General features: G+C 35.4%; 1 protein-coding gene across 1 annotated transcript in view; it reads right to left on the reverse strand.

Annotated features, from left to right (window-relative positions):
* Positions 1 to 17,789, reverse strand: part of GLIS3 (GLIS family zinc finger 3) — a 1,687,591-nt gene extending 1,669,802 nt beyond the window's left edge. The window contains exon 1 of the mRNA XM_044061079.1: positions 17,685 to 17,789. The gene's annotated coding sequence lies outside the window, so the exon portion shown is untranslated. The remainder of the gene's footprint in view (positions 1 to 17,684) is intronic.
* Positions 17,790 to 20,388: the final 2,599 nt, after the last annotated feature.

Consider the following 20,388-nt stretch of genomic DNA (forward strand, 5'->3'; position numbering starts at 1 on the left):
AATCCTCCAAAGCAAATTTTGAGTCCAAACTGGCCACATTTACTAAAGACGATCATAAGGCCATCTTCACATATGTCTGCAGTCTCAAAGGAAGCACCCTGCTCTGAACTGATGGTCAAAGACACCACATACACAAACGCCATAAATACAGCCAACCTGCTGGCAGACAGATTCAGTGAAAACTTCACCCCTCTGTCCCCCCCCATCAGTAAATCAGGACTTCCCCAGCACTTGCCCCTTCTCCCCTTATCTCTAGTAAGCAAGTCATCACTGACCTCTCAAAGGCAAAAAAATACAGCCTCCATGGGACCTGATAACATCCTAGGCTGCATCGTACATGAACATATGCAGGAACTTGCAGAACCATTAGGCACCCTATTCAGCCAAAACCTGAGTACCACCTTCATCCCAGCTGAGTGGAGGACAGCCACTAGTATCCCTTTACACAAAGGTTGAGGGTCCACCAATCCAGGAAATTATAGACCCATAAGCCTAACTAACCTGATCTGTTAGGCCATGGAGCAGATTATCAGGGACCTCGTTAACAAGGACATTGGCAACCACCAAGCACTTGATCCCACACAGTTTGGTTTCATCAAGGGGAGGTCATGCCTGTTAAATTTAGTCGACTTCTTTGAGACAGTCACCAAAGCCATGGACGAGGGGAAGATGGTGCACACCGCCTACCTTGACCTGGCCAAAGCCTTCAATACTCTTCCCCACTTGAGTATAATAGATAAACTCTCTCAGCTAGGCATTAATCTGTATGTTACCAGATGGGTAGCAAACTGGCTCACTGATAGAAACCACCTAGTCAAAATAGGGGAAGCCACCTCAAGAAGTAGACCCGTAATGAGTGGTATACCCCAGGGATTAGTCTTGGGGCCTCTGTTGCTTGGGATAGAATTTTCTGAAGTGCAGGCCAAAACCAGTGGGCTATGGCTGACCAGGTTTGCAGATGACTGCAAGCTGGGCACTGTCATCAATATTCCTAGTGATGCGGACATCCTTGAAGAGGGTCTCACCCAAACAAATGACTGGTGCCAGAAACGGACATCCTCCAAGAGGGTCTCACCCAAACAAATGACTGGTGCCAGAAACATGGCATCAAACCAAATGCCAAAAAATGCATCCTCATCCCCTTTGTGGAGAGTGATGTTCCCACAGATTATCACATTAATAACAAAGTCCTAAGCATACAATCAGTCATGAGGGATTTGGGCACCCATGTTGATAGCTAACTGACGTTTGACCACCATATTGCCTCTGTTGTACATAAAGGTTTCTACATGTGCCACCTCATTAGTAAGGGTATCACATCCAGGGGCAAGGAGGTCATAACATCCCTGTATTCTTCCCTTATAAGACTCATTATTGAGTACAATGCCCCTTTCGGCATGTACCTCACAAAGCACATGCAGCAGCTGGTGATCACAGAGGTTCCTCACCAGGTGAATCCAGGGCCTCAAACATCTTCCCTACACAGATAGGCTAAAAGCCCTGTCCCTCTAGTCAGTCTCATACAGACTCCTCAGAGGTGCCCTCTGTCTTGCATACAAAGCAATCTCAGACCCTGCCTTGATGGGGCTGCTGCATGTCTGCAAGTCAAGCTCCACTCGAGTAACCCTCACGTGTGACCTCAGCCTGGTCTGTGACATCAATAGGACTTGTTGGCAGGGCAGATTTGTGGCCCAGAGTCTCCCCCTTTTGTGGAATAGACTCTTTTTCCACGTCAAGCAGAGTACCTCATTAACCCTTTTTAAGCTCAACCTGGATAACTGGATGGGGAACAGAAAATACACCCCTGAGATTCCACCTGTGTCCCTTCCGGACAGGGTCATCAGGTGCTGACTTGTCAGAACATGGGCTAAATTCTTGCCTAGACTTGTAAGGGCCTCAGGGTCAATAGCCTAGTAACTTCCTATGATCCTATGATAGACCAAAATACCACTTACCTGAATTACAAATAACCGAGATGACAAAACCAAAAACCACATTTTTAACGAAAGTGCCCATCACTGAAACAGATTCCCAGGAAAAGAACCACTTGTCCAACATAAAAAGAAAAGCACATAGAAACATGTTAAACCCACCCACCCCACACCCCCCTAACTAAATTTACCAAGTATGAGATCACACTATAGTGGGAAAAATGCCAAATTTCCAATGTTGGCCAAGGGTTTCTTTTCCTGGAATCTGTTTCAGTGATGTGCATGTTGATTAAAATGTGGTTTCAGTTTTGTTCACTCTGTTATTTGTAATTTGGGTACGTGGTATTTTGGCCTACTGAAGTAGAGCCATACATACATATACTGAGAAAGAGTCAGAAGCAGAGAGAGAGAGAGAGAGAGAGAGACGTGTTTGAATACTTTTAGCATATACTGCTCAGGTAATTTATCAGGAATGGATGTATTTCAGGCTTGACCAGAGTCAGAAGGGCAATATGGATACAATATGCAGAACAAAAAGACAGGGAAACACAACAGGCAATTACAGTTTACAATGAAACATGAAAGAAAACTCTCTTTTACAATAGATTAAAGGTTAAGGATCAAACTCACAGCAGGGTATATAACATAAGCAAACATGAAGGAAATTATTACAAGGAACCTAAGCATTATGAACATGTTTGTTACATTAACACAATGTCTGAAAAACACCTAATCATTGCCTTCATTTTCAATTGTCTTCTACGTTTACTTTAAAGGTGTGTATGTGAAGTGTTTCCACACATACTACATAAGAGTGTTTGCATAAATTAATCTGTATAACCCTTAAGATCAACCATAATGAATTTTGTCTATGTGTGACACTGAAATATGTTGTAAACTGTTCTATATAATGTATTTTTTTATACTTCTGTATCTCTTATATCTGTACTGAATTATGTATCTTGGAGCTTTTCTCCCCGGGCTTCCACTGAAAACGGGTCCCTTGGGCCCAGTGGACTTCCCCGGTAATCAAACTGGAAATAAATAAATATGTGGAGGCAGACCCAGTACATGTTTGTTTATCTTCATCACAGGAAGGGCTGTTACACAGAAAATATGAAAACAGAGAGTTACTGAACAATGAAAATTCACTGAGAGAAGACATGCCAAAGCAATCCCTCCATGTTCTACATGTACAGCGATACTAAAGCACACAGAAACAGAACACAATAAAAGACTGCTGAGAGAAAAGGTTTTAACAGAAAAATAAGCCAGCCCAGTACTCTTAAATATGCAAGACAATATGCCATGTAGAGATAGACAGGATTTATTTTTCTGGAGAATTTAAATTTCCAAAGCAGTGGACCCGCCAGTTCCTAATAATACATTCATGTTTGCAGTACATTGGGAATGCATTGTAATCACTCAAGTTTAATGGAATCATGTTTCAATCCAGTTTTACAAGGGGCAAGATTAATTCTTAGGTAGGTCAGGTTACCTGAAACTCACATGGGTCAAATTACTTCCTCCATCAAGGTCAACACTCTAGTTTCTGGCTGTGAAAAAATAAAAAAATGGATAACAGAACCTGCTGTTTTCCAAATCAGACTTCAGTATGTTGAATACGGAACCTTACAGAATTTAATGTAATGGAATGAACCATTTCTTACTGCAACCTATCTATGTGTGTGAGTAGGTATGGGGGGGGGGGGGGGTCATGTGCCTGTTGACTGAACTTTCATTTGCATTCCATTAACACTTTCCATAATTTTCCATGTGCAGGAATACTCTATACTACAGCCCACTAAGAATGTTATTTAAAGAAATGAAAAGGTAGCGTTGCTCAGGTAAAACTCTTTTGTCATATATGTATATTTTTTTCTAGGAGTCTAGAGAGGCAGTCTTAAATTTATTTTTATTACAGTTGTAAACAGTCATCAATATTAATGAACTGTAATTAAATACACAGCACTGTAGAGTGAAAAGCATTACTATTTTAAATCATGAAGGTGGTGGCAGTAACAACTGGGATGAAGAATGCCGTATGTTGAAGTGATGCCTTTCTTTTGTATGATTAACCTCTCTGCTTTTGTGACTACATTTTGTGAGTTAACTTACAATTTCTCATTATGATTAGGTACTTTTACACATACAAACCCATTCTTTGATTTCTGCTGTTTCTTTCCCACAATGTAATATTAACCACCACAGTCAGTAAGAAAGTAAAGATCAAGACATGATGTCAAACTGTGTCATACAAGCAGGCATTCCTTTCCTAAAGGAAATGAAACATCTCTAGATGGTATTAATAATCCATTATAAAGGCTATATACTACTTTTCTTAGTAGAATAAGTCCCTTTTTCAAAGACCATAATGTTCTTGTCTTTATTTTTTAATGCCCATAACTAAGGAGATCATTTCAGGCTTTTAAGAAAATCAAATCCACTACAATAATGTCACGGGAACATGCATTACACTTTCAAGTTAGCAAAACAATACAGCTGTGTTTTTTTTTTCTTTTTATCTGCTGGAATTTATAACACCAAGTAGAGCAATCATAATGAAATGGAGTCGTATTTGACAAAATGAGTTTTAGAATACAAATGCCACTTAGTGTGAGATATAGCAAAAATTTCAACACTATACATGTTATACTGAATACACCAGCCTGTTGAGATCTATTCAGTGTAGCTTGCCTGAGCAAGTACTGTTGTATGCAAACAAAAGAGCAACTATAATGATTTATTAAAACTGAAAGGTATTAATCAAATTCATTAAGTTAATTAAACAGAAAATCAGATATTCTGTTGTAAAATATTTTTTCTACTGGCACATAATTTATTGACTGTTTTCATAATTTTTTTTTTTTTACTAAAGTTGTATTAGCAGATCAATAGAAATGAATGTTGTCATGTTTGGGTATGTGTATATTTATACACAAATAAATTTGGCAGACATTTCTTTATATGTACTTATAGCAAACCGAAACTTATTGGACATGGTAAGTAGTTAAGAATGATGCTGTGTTATTATTTGATACAGCACTGCCTATCAGCCTCATCAAGGGATCAACTCTGCTAATTCAATGGCCTGACGATGGGCAAGTTAATTGCCTCCCTTCCTGACCACAGAATAAATGCTAATGTGAGATGTGAGACCACCAGCTCCTAACTGACATAGGAAAGAGGATACCGATAGTTGTCAGAGTGGTGTACTGAAAAATACGTAGTACTCATGATTTTAAAAGCCAGGTCCTCCTTTATACTTAAGTGCCTGTCAAAACATGATGGGAATTTTTAATTATACATGAGAGGAGATAAACTAATACACTTTTCTAAAAATCCAAAAGCTATGTAAGATATGGAAGGAGCATAAATATAGAAAAGGCTTGATCTGACACATTTTATTTAGTATAGTCTTGTTACTGACAACTAATGTTAGTTCATAAAATGCACACCTGTCAGTCTGATGGCAGAGAAAACTTTTGTCTGGTGAGCTATACCATACAGGCACCTTCTACTCAGACACGATATTTATACACAATCAGTTTTAATATTGAAAGATATCTGCTTCAAACTGGATATTTTGCTCGTATTGCTGTTTGTAATCCTAATTCTAGTACTGAAATGAACATATTACTTGTTATAACAAAATGTTTGATACTTGCCGACTGGCACATATAACTGTTCATTAAGCAGCATATTGAAAGTGAGAAGCTTAAAGAGGTGACACTGATTTTTTGGCAGCATTACTAACAATGGCAAGTGTACTTAAACATTGTTGGTTATATGAAAATGTTTAAGTTATTTTGTTAATTAATTTTTTGTATTACATTATATGTATATACTTGTTTTATTGGTTTTCATAGTATGTAGTTAGATTTTAACATTTTATTTACCAGTTACTTTGCATGTCATGACAGTTAAATGTCCAGTGTTTATTGTGTCTTTAAGAAGGTGGAGGATTTAGTTTGTTTTAACTGGATTGGTTAATTAGTTAAACCTGATTCTATTTATATGTGTTTTTGAATGCTAACACTTTTTCTGAAGAAGTTTTCACATAGTGCAGATGAAAAGCGCTTCATTAAATCTCGTTATTCAAGCTACGTTTGGTTTATCACTTTGACTCCTGCAGTACTTGGACTTTTGAACATATAACTGTGCTCACAATATATGCATTCATTCACAGGAAAGATTTTTCTAAATATATATTTTTCATTTGTAGAAAACAATACTGTTGATTTCTTTATCATTTTTGCTCATTCCCTTCTTCTTTCACTTCTTTTTTCATTAGCACTTTACAATATTTTTGCTGTTGGTTCTTTTCTTAAAAAACTGCATATAAGATGCAGAACCCCTTCTTCAGGCATTTTGTATGTGTGTATGTATGTGTGCATGTGTGTGTGTGTGTGTGTGTGTGTGTGTGTGTGTGTGTGTGTGTGTGTGTGTGTGTGTGTGTGTGTGTGTGTCTGTGTCTGTGTGTGTATGTGTGTGTGTCTGTGGAGGGGAGGGGGGATCTTCAGCAGCTCAGTTTTATGATGCCCTCTAAGAAATTTGTAGCATATCTTAACACAGCAGGAATCCACAGTAAATGAAATGAAAAGCAAATGAACAGTGCTGTAGGTGAGCATAGGGCTTCTTAAATGTATGTTCAGTACATGTGTAATGTAGATTTTTTTCTAATACTAGTGTACCCCTTTCAATTTTTATGTATGTATAGATTTATACATAAATATACACATGTGCGTATGTATATATTTATTTACTTATATCAAAATAAGACTGACATGCCTCATAATATTTTTAAATAATAAAATGGCTGGTTGTAAGGGATATTTTGCTTAGTTGTTTATTCATACATTTGTTAAATAATAAGAGAAATGACATGTCTTCAGTCATAATCCAGTCCACGATGAAACACAAATGGCAGCACCCATTCAGAACAAACACACTACCATGCATACAACTCAGCAGATTAGAACATTATAAAAAGATAATATATTTTTTGTGAAATCTCTACCTACAGTAAGTAGTGGTGTAAGCCAAATGTAGGCTAAATAATACTGAATAATTTTGAAAAACTAGTTTCATGTAGAGTGACATTTTAGAGTGAGTCCTTGAAAGTGGCATAGTGGATTTTTGCCATCTCAGAGTTTTAGGAAATAGAGTCAAACAGACCATGCAATGTGAATGTATTACCACACAAACAGAATATTATTATAACACTGTTCCTTTAATAATATATGATATCTAAGTGCTATAATTTCTCCATCAGAGCATGAACTAAAATCCAAACGAAAAGCTAAAACAAGTGCATTGGTTAAAAGTTCTTATGATGTTGTTTCCATTGTTACTAGTTAAGGAGGCTGTACAAATGAGTTTGCCTTAACTTCTATAAGTTAAAGGCAGGAAAGGTACATGCCAGGAGATTGCCCCCCTCTCCAAAAAAAAAATGTTGAGGTGTACTATGCATTTGGGGGAATAACTCTGATACAGTCTAATATTGGGGTAAAAAGTAACATATTTTTGATTTTCTATATGATTAAGAAAATGTTTAAATGGCACACATTTAATTGAAGATGTTGTCTTTTAAATAACGTAGCTCATGTGATTCAGGATGGCGTAAAGTTCAAATGCAATAGAAAGTATCTACAAAGAATTTTTTCCAAGTAAAGGAATTCACTTATAAAGAAATGTAATGATAGATTAACAGCTTCTTTTGGGAGAAGGAGAAATGTCAGAGCAATGAAACTGTAATTAAGTGTGCTCAGGAAATTTTGATTTGTTTTGTCATTTTTATTACTGAGATTATAAATGAATGCAGCATACTTAAGCACTCCTGAATGCTAGCCAGATATTGATGTCTTGGGTTGGAAGCCAGTTCTGACCATTCACTTTGGCAAATCAAAAAGCATTTTATAAGCATATAAAACTGAATGATACATTAAGATTTAGCCTAAATACACAAGAGATGACAAAAACAACAGCAACAACAACTACAAAAATATCCCTTAGCAGTATTTTTTAAATAAAAAGAACATGTCAGAAGGAGCAGGCAGCAAAGTTCCCACATAATCTTGCTACTGGGGTGACTTTTTTTAATGCAACATATTTCTTCAATGCCACATTAGTACAATAACAAAGAAAACATTTATCTGGTTATTACACCATGCAATAGTCAATTAGAAATACTGCAAAGTCATTGGGAATTTATATGATTTTACTGTTACTGATCAGAACACTAAAGTACAGTAGTATTATTAAAGAAGGATTATGTTGCCCCAGTGTCTTTTATCAAGTAGATGTTTTTTAACCTGTTACATTGAGACCTGTTGGAAGTGTCACGTCAACAATATTTATTAGGTATATGTTGCTGATTGTGTCTAAGATGTGTGCAGAGTACCATGACTGTATGTAGTACTGCACATTCCACATTATTTTACTGTGCTCCCTGAGATTCAGGACTTTGCATTTTAGATTTTCTGCTTTGAGGATACAAAGTGCATGATGCAGCTATGGAATCAGGTGTTGTAGCACTTTTTTATCAGAAGTGTATACTTTATAACATAGTCCTATCCAAAGTAACACTGAGTCATCTGAAAATACCAACTTTGTTTTAGTCTGCTGTAAGCATATAAGATTTAAGAGAATAAAACATTGTGAACATTGACTGCTGTGGTAGACACTATCTTCAAATATGACAAAGTTCTATGCTACTGTATTGCAATGATAAAATAAATAAACAAAAACATGATTTCTTATAATACATGAAATGCAACAAATTACATTATTTTGAATATATTTAATGCCCTGCACCCTAGGTATGAGAGGCACAGCATTTCTTGATCAACTCTTCATTAACATTAAAGTAACCTATGACAAACACAGCTTGGAGACATTAGACAAATGGTATGTCAGTGGCATGGACTTCAAGAGCTCATCTTACCAAGCATGCTTTACTTGTGACCAACATGATTAAGAAATCTGAATTAAGTGAATGCCTTTCTATAAACTGTTCATGTACCATAACTAATTTATCACAAAGATATATATGAAAAATATGGACATAAAACGCAGTAGTGCTTCTGTAGTATTCAACAGAACTGGTTAAATCACGGGATCCTAACAAATTTGTCAAATCATGACTCCTCCCATATTTTGTAACTTGTTCTGAAGGCAGTGTTCTTGTATCCTAAGAGGGATATATAAATTAATCATAATGATGGTTATTGCTGAAAAGTGTGGTAAAATGCAAGTCTGAGATGATGGTTGATGTTTCTCAACATTATACCCACGTTATCATGCATTTATAAAAATTCTGCCATTGTCATCAGTTAAAGACACTCTGCCTCATTCTAGTACAAAAAAAAAAAAAAAAAAAAAACAAACAAAGGAAAAGGAAAGCAGTTACACACAAAGCAGTCAGAATATAAACCCACCAACTCAAAACTAGCACTGCTCAACAAAATTAGAAAATAGAAACTACATTTAACAAAATTACAATAAAAATTAAAGAATAAAAAGAAAAAGAAAACACAGACTGGAACATATTTAAATATCTATATTATTTAAAGTACATGTAACAAAACTATAACACTAATCCTGGAAGGACTGTCAATATTCTATTAAAATAAGAGAAAATATTCTATTAAAATATGATACAAAGAAAATAAGATTAAAAGTGTCTTAGAACCAGAGCAGAAGACCGTCTGTGAGATACGACAGTCATTAAAACCAACAGAAACTACATAAGGCCATGAACAGAGCATAACTTGTGCAAGTCTGGAATTCTGTCTTTAGTGGAAAACAATCATTCAAACCTAACAAAACAATGGAGCAAAACATAAAGCATGTAAACAGGATATGTATAGGTTGTTCAGTAAACTTAAAAAATATGTTATTTATTTCATTATGCACTAGAGCCCATCAATTCCTTAATCCATAAACAAATGAACTTAAAAGTCCCATATTTTAGTTCCTTGCCTCTAGAATATGCATATTAAACTGTTTTACTTTCTTTCATGCGAATGCCATTGTAGAACCTGCATCACTTTAGTTGCCCTTCATAAAATGATTGAAGAGGCAAAGGTCAACATTAGGTATCTTGCCATGTCTGTCATTAAATGTGGAGATGTGATTTCATGGAAGACTTGTGTCCTCGCCACCATGCCCATTATAAGGAGCTATGCTACTAGTGTACAATTAAGCAGTAACCTATGATTGAGTGTGATATATCAGGATTTAGCTATTACTGGCCTGGTATATAGAATGAGACACCCGATTGATTAAACAAAGCCAACCGTGGATAAATTCTGATATGCTCACACTCATGAGTGGATTATTGCTATTATACAATGACATTATTTAAGATAGAAATGACTTACCTTTCTTAAATAATGTCTGTGTATAATGGCACTGAAGTGTTCCTCCACGTTTTTCCTTCTTTACTGATGTATAGAGCATATCACTACAATGCGAGGAGAAGCGATGGAGAAAAGGGAATCTTTGTTGCTGTTTTTTTCTGTCAAGATTTTATGAAGGACAGCATAGAAATACAAGGAAATGGGGTACATTTCTGTTTCTTCATTTTTGAGACAGTACCTGATTTTTTTTTCTATTTTGCTCTGTCCCTCAGCATATACCAATCCTATTGATATATGCTCAATTTACAATGAGCATTATGATTGGACTGCCCTATGAGGCATGCTGATTTTTAAATATGAATGAGCAGTCATCGTATAATATACAAAATAAAAGTATAATATATATATATATATATATATATATATATATATATATATATATACATATACACGTATATATATATATATATATATATATATATATATATATATATATATATACACATATGTATGTGTGTGTGTGTGTGTGTGTGTGTGTGTAAAGTTTTATTTTTTGAATCATGCACTAAAATCATGGCTCCTTGCACTGTGAAGGGTAGGAGACAAGTCCTCCATGAAATCACATCTATTTGTGATGAATGACATGCCAAGAAACTTAATGCTGACCTGTGCAATGTCATCATTCTAAGGACAAATAAAATGGCAAAAAATAAAGAAGCTTAATATGCATATTCCAATAGCAAGGGACTGGATATTCTAATTACATCATGGTAGTCACAAAAGGGCTTGTGATTTGAAGAAGGTTAGTGGTGGAATTTTGACAAAGGATTCAGTGAGGATGTTTTCTATCACTGAGAAAGTGGTAGATGTGCAAGAATGGTTTACTATCATTTTATTGAACAACATGCTGTTGGCAGTTATGCTGCCTGAAATCAGAATGTCGTTCGCAAAATGAAAAGTGAGTTGGATAGTCAAACACACTTATGTGAATGCAGTAGTGCATTCTCATAAGTGTGTTCGACTATATGTATAAGACTGCGGTACAGTGGGGATAGGAAATTCATCCATATCCCCACTGTAGTGCGATCTTGGATTTGGAATAAATTAGTAGCAGGGGGTGGGGTGGGGTGCAGCTCCCCATCGGGGATGCAGGGGAGCTTGCCCCCCTGCAAATGCATGATATGTAGTATAAGAGTTTGATTTACATCAGCTCCTATAGGTTATCAGGTCACATTTTCAGCAACAATGTCGACTCAAATGTGTCGATCATTTGGGGAAACATTTTGTAGCTCTAAATGTTTCGTTTCGGTTTAACTTTTCATTATTTCAAACGACCAAGATTTTGTCGTTCGAACTAACGATAGTTAACCTGCAAGAATACCCTTGGCAATGAAGCTGATTCAAAACTAGTAAGGGAATTCAGGAATTCCAAGTGACTGACAGGGGAATGATAGTGCTCATTAAATAAGACTTGCACGCCAAATGGTGCTTATCAGCCTCAAAGTATATCAGAATGCATAAAAAATGAACAATTAAAAAAGTAACAAATACTTTAAGGACAGACAAGAAAAGAACTTGAAGAAACAAGGAAAGGAAAACCAAGAACGAAGAAAAAAATGTAGGAGTAGGCATTGAGACACTGGTAAAAAAAAAATCTATAAAATGGATTCATCACATACTGCACCTCCCAATATGAAGAACAGCAGTTCACAAAGAACAGAGGCCAAAATAAAGATTTAAAAAAGACCCTGGCCCTCTCAAGAAAATTGCTACAGTATCCATGGAGCTGTTGTTTTACCAAATGGATTTTCATACAATGAACTTCGGTCAAATGTAAACTGCAAAAAACACTTTTGGTGATCTTTAAGGATGCACTTTTCTCCACTATTATGTGACCTCAAAACTGACATATATAATGTGGGGTGTGTGGCTGATGTCTTTCCAGATGGGGGTACATGGGGACTTGACCCCCGGCAAAGAAAAAAAAAAAAAAAAAAACACTTTTTGTGAAATTTGTCAAAACTGGTTTTCATCAAGTATTTTTGTCAAATGGCGTTCTATATAAATTCATTCAGTCTAGTGATGTGCATCCTTCTGTGAAGCCAGAAATCATTTTTGTTACAACAACAAATATACTCAGCAGATTTTATTACTTCACAAACTGCAGGAAACCAGCTATAATCAGTCCGAGGAGCCTTGAAATATGAGATTCAGGCAAAAGATTCACAATGCAAACTTAACAGATTGCATTTTGCAAGTTTTCACTGAAAGGTGAAGAGCTAACTTGCCCTACCATGTTTCAAGCTTCTTTTCACTTTCTTTAATTATTGGAAAAGTTCAACATTTAGTACACTGGAAAAGGAGTGTGTATTTCTCAGGATGCTATAGCAATTCACAAAAACCTGTGTTTGGGAATACATTGTGCATGGTACTACAAATAGATCCTTATTCATGTTCATTGACTAATTGAACTGAAAATTTATATTACATCTGAGAAGCCAGTTTTGCAGGGAGTGTTATTTCATATGACTAAAATTCACATTTCCCTCATCTAATTGCTTCCTCTGTTATAAGGTCCATTTTGTTTTGCTAGTATATCTCCTCAGCATGCTGTGATATTAGGATTGATGATATCAGTCACATACTGTTATGTGGTCCATTTACATGACCAAAGCTATTTGATATGCATAGTAATATGGCCACTGTTTAGCATAGCTGGCCATAGTTTTATTAACAACACAACTAATTCATGCAGTGATTCTCTCCAAATGAAGGGCTAGATATGTCGTTACTGAGCAGGCAATGCCCCAAAGGACCCCTTCCCTCCATCTACCATGCCCATGGCTGTGATTTCCAACCACTCATCAGACTTGTTTTATGGGTAATGACTTAATGATAAACACCCATGATCTCGTCTCCCCAGAAGAAGTAACTATTGATATTTTCCTTAAAATAAATGATATAGCACACTACTTCTAGTGTTTCTACACCTCTAATATATATAAATACCATACTGATATAATGATTAGTGAATTCTGCTCCTGGTTACATTGCTGTATTACATGTCAAATAAAGTAAACTAATACAGAGAGGTAAACTGCTTGCTGAAAATGGAAGAATAGCATTTATTCACTGCTTTCTTTCTATTTGCAATTAGCATAAGGACAAACCTTTACCTGGACAAGTGAAAAAAAAAAATAACTATATATATATATATATATATATATATATATATATATATATATATATAGATATATATATATATATTTCTTCAGAAAGATATACATTGTAGCTACATTAACAGCCTCCAAAGTACTGCAGGTGTATGCTGACATTTAATCATTCCTTAACTGTAAAATAAAATTAATAAAACAAACTGACATTTGTTTCTACATCTTCAGAGTGCAACAAACTTAGCTTCTGTTTTACTTTTTCACTGTTTCAGTTCCATTTACTGCTCAGGGATTCACAACAACAACAAAAAATATACTTAGTTTATCATAAACACCTGACATAGCTTGCAGCAGTACATCACTTAATGCAAATATCAGTTATTACATATGCGTGTACACAGGGAATCTGTCCAAGCTTTCTCCAAAAAACATAAACAAAGTAACTTATCAAACAGTATACTGGGCATTTAATGCACAACACAAAGTTTGCATCTTTTCACATAGCTAGAAATACATACTGTTGGAGACATCCATTCTGAACCTACTATTAATCAATAATGAAACATAATGTCTATGTTGAAACACTATTTTCAATCATGTAGCAATGTTCCATCACTCTGCAAAATGCACTTGTGTATAATTTAAACTTTATTCACATCTGTCTTACTTGTTTTCTGAACAGCTATTCAGTGCTGGCATGCATTTAAATCCTCACTGGCACTACAAGTAATATTTAGTAGTAGAACACATGATCCAAAAAGAAAACATGTTTTTACAGATCGACTACCAACTGGAAACCATATTTATAATAGGATAGCTGTACCCAGGATGTGAAATGACATGAAGGAATAATTGAAACTAGAGTATATACAGTTATATAAAGGTTTGGAATTTAAAAGCATAACTGGGTTTCCTTAATACATTTCATATACTGCGTATTCCTAATAACATTTCCTCACCACTTGCTTTTGCACTCTCCACAGTTTTATTTTGTACTGCATTTAGTATCAGTTTTGAAGTTCCATATTATTGCACTAAGTCTTTCCAGTAACTATACAGTATAGCTAATAAAGTACAGGTACTTATACATATGCCTCTCAAAATTGCTATTAGAAGACCTCTCAGTTTTTTTTATTTTTCTCCATAGCTGTAGAATGTGGAATTATATTATATGAAATGGTAACAAAAGGGAATGTATGCATAATTGAGTCTATACAATACATAATTGAGTCAATACTACTTTTTTATGTTTACAGCTAGTAACTCCATATGACAGTAACATTTTATCACACAAAACTTTAAAATATATTAAGAGAAAATTAATGTAGTAAGACATTTATGGCTATTGATTTTAGCACTTAGTTATAGTAGTCTCACATAAAAAAATATTCTTATATATATTTGATTTTTTTCAAGTTGAAGTTCATTCATAATTCAAGCTCATTCTGAAATACATAATTTCTTTGAACAACAGAGAAATAGTATATACTTACTTACTTGGGTTGAGCGATTATTTCCACAGGAATTCTGTATGTGTTTTGTCACAGTTTTAGAGTAATTATAAGCACATAGACAAGATAATTCAGTTAGGACTTCACATCCATAGCTCAGTTCCACATTTTTTAGAAAAGCAGCAACTGAATTCATTGTACATTGAATAGTAAGCATTTTTAGCAAACCCAACACTTGAACCTAGCATTTCCTCAGCTTGTATTGCCTTTTAGAAGTGTACGTATCCCTGTGATGATATGTGGAGTTTTTCTCTCTGCTGACATAAATTGTGCTCACCCTGGTTGATAGCAGACTATCTGTATCATGATTAAAGCGCGTTAATGTGAGTATGTATAGTTATTCGGTAAGACTAGTTTCTGCTTACTTAGCTTGGGTAATCGGTCATCTATTTGTTCACTGACTTGGAACTGGATGACAGTTAAATGCGCAGACATTGGCAGTAGCTGAAGGAGAACAGCCATTTCAGAGGTCTGTGCCAGGCATTAGTAAACAGAGCTTACAGAAACATTTTGTGAGCAACTCTTTTTATACAAGTCTTTATTACTAATGAAGTCAGAGCAAATGGTAGGATGACAGTAAACAGAAGAGCTGCAAGAAAATAACTGCTGAGTGTTTTTGAACAGTTTGCCCCTTTTGAAAGGTTTAACAATACTTGCTTCTTTAATAGCAATAAAAGCAATGGTTGTATCTAAGAAAATGGACATCATTATTTATTCTAATCATTTCAATTGCATGTTTCCTTCAGGCTGTGGTAACAAAGCACTGGGAGCATTTTGTAAAGTCTGGGATGTTCCCCAGAGTGTTCCAGCGTCAGAGGAAGTTGTGATCTTTAAAAAACATTTCATTTTTTTAATTTCAATTTTTTTTGTAATTATTGGCAGACATAAATTAGCATATATAAACTATTCTAATTCTGCAGCTCATGATCAGTTTCTTCTTCAGATCGTTGTAGTGCTAACTTTAAAACTGATATCCTTTGTTACAATCATTTCAGTGCCATACTGCAAATTCCTTCGCACATGTTAATTCAATATTTGAATGGAACCCTTTTAAAAAGTTCAGATCAGCACTATGAACAAACAGCAGCAAGTTACTCAGAAATATACTACCATTCTAAGAAAACATGGTATGTAATATATACATAAAACATATAGTATTCCATGCGTACCCACAAAATGTAAGACAAATTGATTAATACTACTAGATTTATACCACTTTTGAGTTACCATGATAGCTGTGTAATTCATTTACTTTTCTTTGGTCATATTTTAAAATATTGTATTCAATAAATCATATATTTGCATAATTTTCCAGAAAGGGTATCTAACTCTCAGGTACTCATTGCAATTTTATTATATGTTTTGTTCCATCAATTTTATTTTAGTTTATATTTTAAAAAATACTGTATGGACATAGGTAAAACCACTGTGTTGTTAGAAGAGAAAGGAAAAATGTTTTCATATGTGCTACATTAGGGGAGAACATTTACGACTGTGATTTGCATAAACCTTGGAAAGGAACACTAAAAATAAGAAACAATTAAATAGTGTCCAATCTAGGAAACTATTACAGCTGAAACTTATTATTCTGTTTACGAAAGCATGTGCTAAAGCCTAGAGCTTCTCTTTAAAACCATTGCTGTTTCACAAAACTTGGAAAGGACTACAGCTTATTTATTTAAATTAAGGAAGAAAAGAAGCACATTACACCAATCCAGTGACCCTTTCCCTGTATTGGCAGATTACTGCCAGCTACTCTGTAAGTATAATTACACCCCACCCCCTTCTTTTCACAGAGCTACAGTAATCTGTCATTTGCCTGTACACTTTTCTTAGCTCTATGTGACCCGGGTCATTTTGGATATTAAAAATAAGAAATATATAACTGGATTAAATAACAATGTTAGTTTGCAGCAAAAAAGGTTAAGTTTTTGTTTAAGTACAAGGTATCCTTGCCTTATCACTCTCTACACAAATACACACACACACACACACACACACACACACACACACACACACACACACACACACACACACACACACACACACATTCATAAACATACAATTTTTCCAGGTAACTGAAAGACGGAGCGAAGGAAATAAATAAAAAATAAAACAAAATACATATACACACACAAACACACCTACAATGGAGCAAAAATAAAACTGTGAACTGCACATGTAACTGTAAGTGCACTATGTTATATTGGTTGACAGTACAGCACAGATCTGGTTTCCAGCATGTGTAAGTTTCTGTTCTGAATCTGTAGAACTAAGCTTGGCTAGAAAAGCATATTGTACCATGTCAGAACCTCACATGAGAATTTAATGCTTTTAAACTAGTTTCTGTACTTATGCGGATCAGGACACATGCATGCAGCACCTTAATAACTATAAAAGCCAAAATTACTCACAACATAGTAAAGCTCTGCCTTTACTACCCATTATAATTTTATACTGCTTTTGTACAATGTAGCCATTTTGTCATTTTCCTCAGGTGTCAAAAAAGATCCTAAATCAAGATTTTCTTTTCTTTTTCTACTTTTTTTTCAGCCCTGATAGTCTCTCATTTTTTAAAATACATTTGAGAATATGTATACTGGCCATGAAAATGTGAAAAAAAATCCCATATGTATGACTTTTAACAGTTATATACTTAGTATAGTCTGAAGAAAAAGTAATTTTGTTATTCATGTCTATTCCTACCTGAATGAAAATGAATACCGATTCAAGTAAATCCCTTTTTTTGTCTTGGTCCATTTTGTTGCTGGCATTATTGTTAACTGTGTTAACTGTGTAAGTGTATGTGAGTGTTTACCTTTCAGTGATTAACAGTTCAATTGGCTGCACAGAAGTATAAGCTATCCAATGAAGCTCGTTTCTAAGCATTGAACTGTGTACAGTTACTATGACAACCTTAAAGTATGCTGCAGTGTTATAGCCCTGTCACAAACTTCAAACTAGGAAAACTTGCTATTGTTGTGCCAAAATACTTTCAGAGCTATACTGTGAGTGCCCTCTACAGGCTTTGAGGTAAAATGCAAGGGCAAAAGTGTTCGGTATTAGAAATCATTGCTGACAGCTTGTTAATGGCTTTTTTAAATTATTTTTATTTATTTATGTATGTATGTATTCATTCCTAGCTGGTTTCTACATTTTTTATCAGGAATATTTTAAATGAAATGGAGTCACTGTTGAAGGCCGCTTAGTTTTCATAAACATCCTGTAAGGTTTTAAAGTTGTTATATGAAATTATTTCCCATGATCTTTTGAAAAATCTGTAGATAACATGACATGTATGCTTTGAAGACTCTTACTGCTGATGAAATAAGCATGTTTTCCACTAATCAGATATATTCCATTTTATGCAAACCTAGTGCAACTTTTAACAGCTTAGCACCTTGAATGGTTCATTCATATCCTTGCTGTCTAGTGCTACCCCACTAATGTATAACAGAAGTTGATTCTTTGACATAGGGTGGCCTTCAGAAGTAAAATCTACACTAAGCAATTCTGGTGTACAGAACATCCCAGGACAATAATGCCCATGTGATTCAGAAACCTCAAAGTAATGGGTCCCAAATTGTGGTCCATAGTAGTAGAATATACTATGGCATTTTCATGCAAATGAGCATTATATGGCTATATCACATGCATATGACACAGTGCATAATTTAAAAGTATCTGCCTCTATGTACTAAATAAACAAGTATATGAGATAATGGTGACATTATTAGCCAGAGTAGAAACCTTACTGTCATAAATTGGATGCCATTATAATCACCGGGGTGACAGCTACATGACCTGTGAATCTAACAGAAGATGTAGACACCAGGCAGAAAGGCATTGCCAGTATCATGTCCACCTGCAGGCATCTGGATCCTTGTCATATGGATTCACAAACACTTAACTGGCCTGCAACTTATTTCAACATATGGTCACATATGCTGCGCTAAGTCATTCAATACCACAGAAAAATGTAAATGATATAAATGGGCAGAGGCCTGTTGTGGACACAGCTAGCATATAGGAAGTGTCCATCAACAGGACTGTGAATCATTTCCTGGAATGCATGTTGTACCATGCAGAATAACACATCCATATGCCAAGAAATGTCACTGAAGGAAGACAGGTAATGTGGGCATCCCACAGTATAACAGATGTTATGGTGTCACTGGTGCAACATAATATACCCATGTCATGATATCCATACCCAACACAAGTAATAATATAGTCTGTATTAGCAAGCATGGATTCCATGCCCTAAAGGCACAGGTAATATGTGACAATCATTGTTGCCTAGCCAAATTTTATATAACAGTATCCATGCAGCACACTCACATATTGCTAACATCCCATCCCACTCTCCATCACATCCTCACTCTCACAACACCTGTCACCCTGTACTTTACTTCTACCTATCCTCCACCGGCCACCTTAGCATCTGATGTGTCACTGTAGTCCAAACTAACCTACAGTAACTCTGTAAATAAAACTGTATATACCTTACTATTAGATTGAGTCTTACTTTGTTAGACAAAATTCTACTATGTTATCATAATGTTTTTGTATACTGGATATTATATTAGTTAGACTGTCCAAGTATGTTTAATAGGCTTCTGTGGTGTTGTCATACTGTTTTTGCATGCCTAATATTGTGTTTGTACTTGTCATCTTTATTGTAAACTACATTTTGTTTACTATTAATTTGTACTAGCTTCTCCTGGGCTAAGCCTAAGAATACTCCACCTGGATCAGTGTTCTACACCATTCAGCAAATGGTAACTAAGTAAATAAAATAAATGTTTGTGTCCCATAGATGGATTCTGCAGAGGCAGCATATTAAAGAATAGTCTTCTGGGGGGTGCATTATACCCACAGCAGCCTTGGCTGCTGATATCAGTGTGATGGCCCTCAACCAATGTAGATGGGGAGAGTATACTATGGTGCACACCTGCAGACTAGACAAAACACTGAGTGTGCGTTTGCTGAACTTTGGATACAATTTCACTGTATAGGTGCCGCTGACACCACAGTGTAATATGTGCCACATAAAGCATATGCTGTAGTCTGGCATACTATGTGCTGCTTAAGGGTTCCTATTAAATCGGCAAATGCTTAAAATAGTGAATGCTGTTTTATCAACCCTTTTTATTCAAAATTATGAAATCCCAAAAGCACGGAACAGTGAGCCATTTTCGGGACTTTGCCATTTCCTCCACTGTGTTGTGATCTCGGAGTTGGTATATTTAAGTAGGGGGAGTATGGGGGGTATTATTTTGTGTTTGTTTGGTTTTCTTGTTTTTTTATGGAGCAGTGATTTTTTTTTTTCCCTGGGAAAAAATTTGCTGTTCCGTGTGTTCGGCATTTTGGTGTTTCAACATATTTGGGTCAATTATACAGCGTTCGC

This window comes from Protopterus annectens, chromosome 2.part0, assembly GCF_019279795.1.
Source record: "Protopterus annectens isolate FY-2018-M chromosome 2.part0, PAN1.0, whole genome shotgun sequence".
NCBI lineage: Eukaryota > Metazoa > Chordata > Ceratodontiformes > Protopteridae > Protopterus > Protopterus annectens.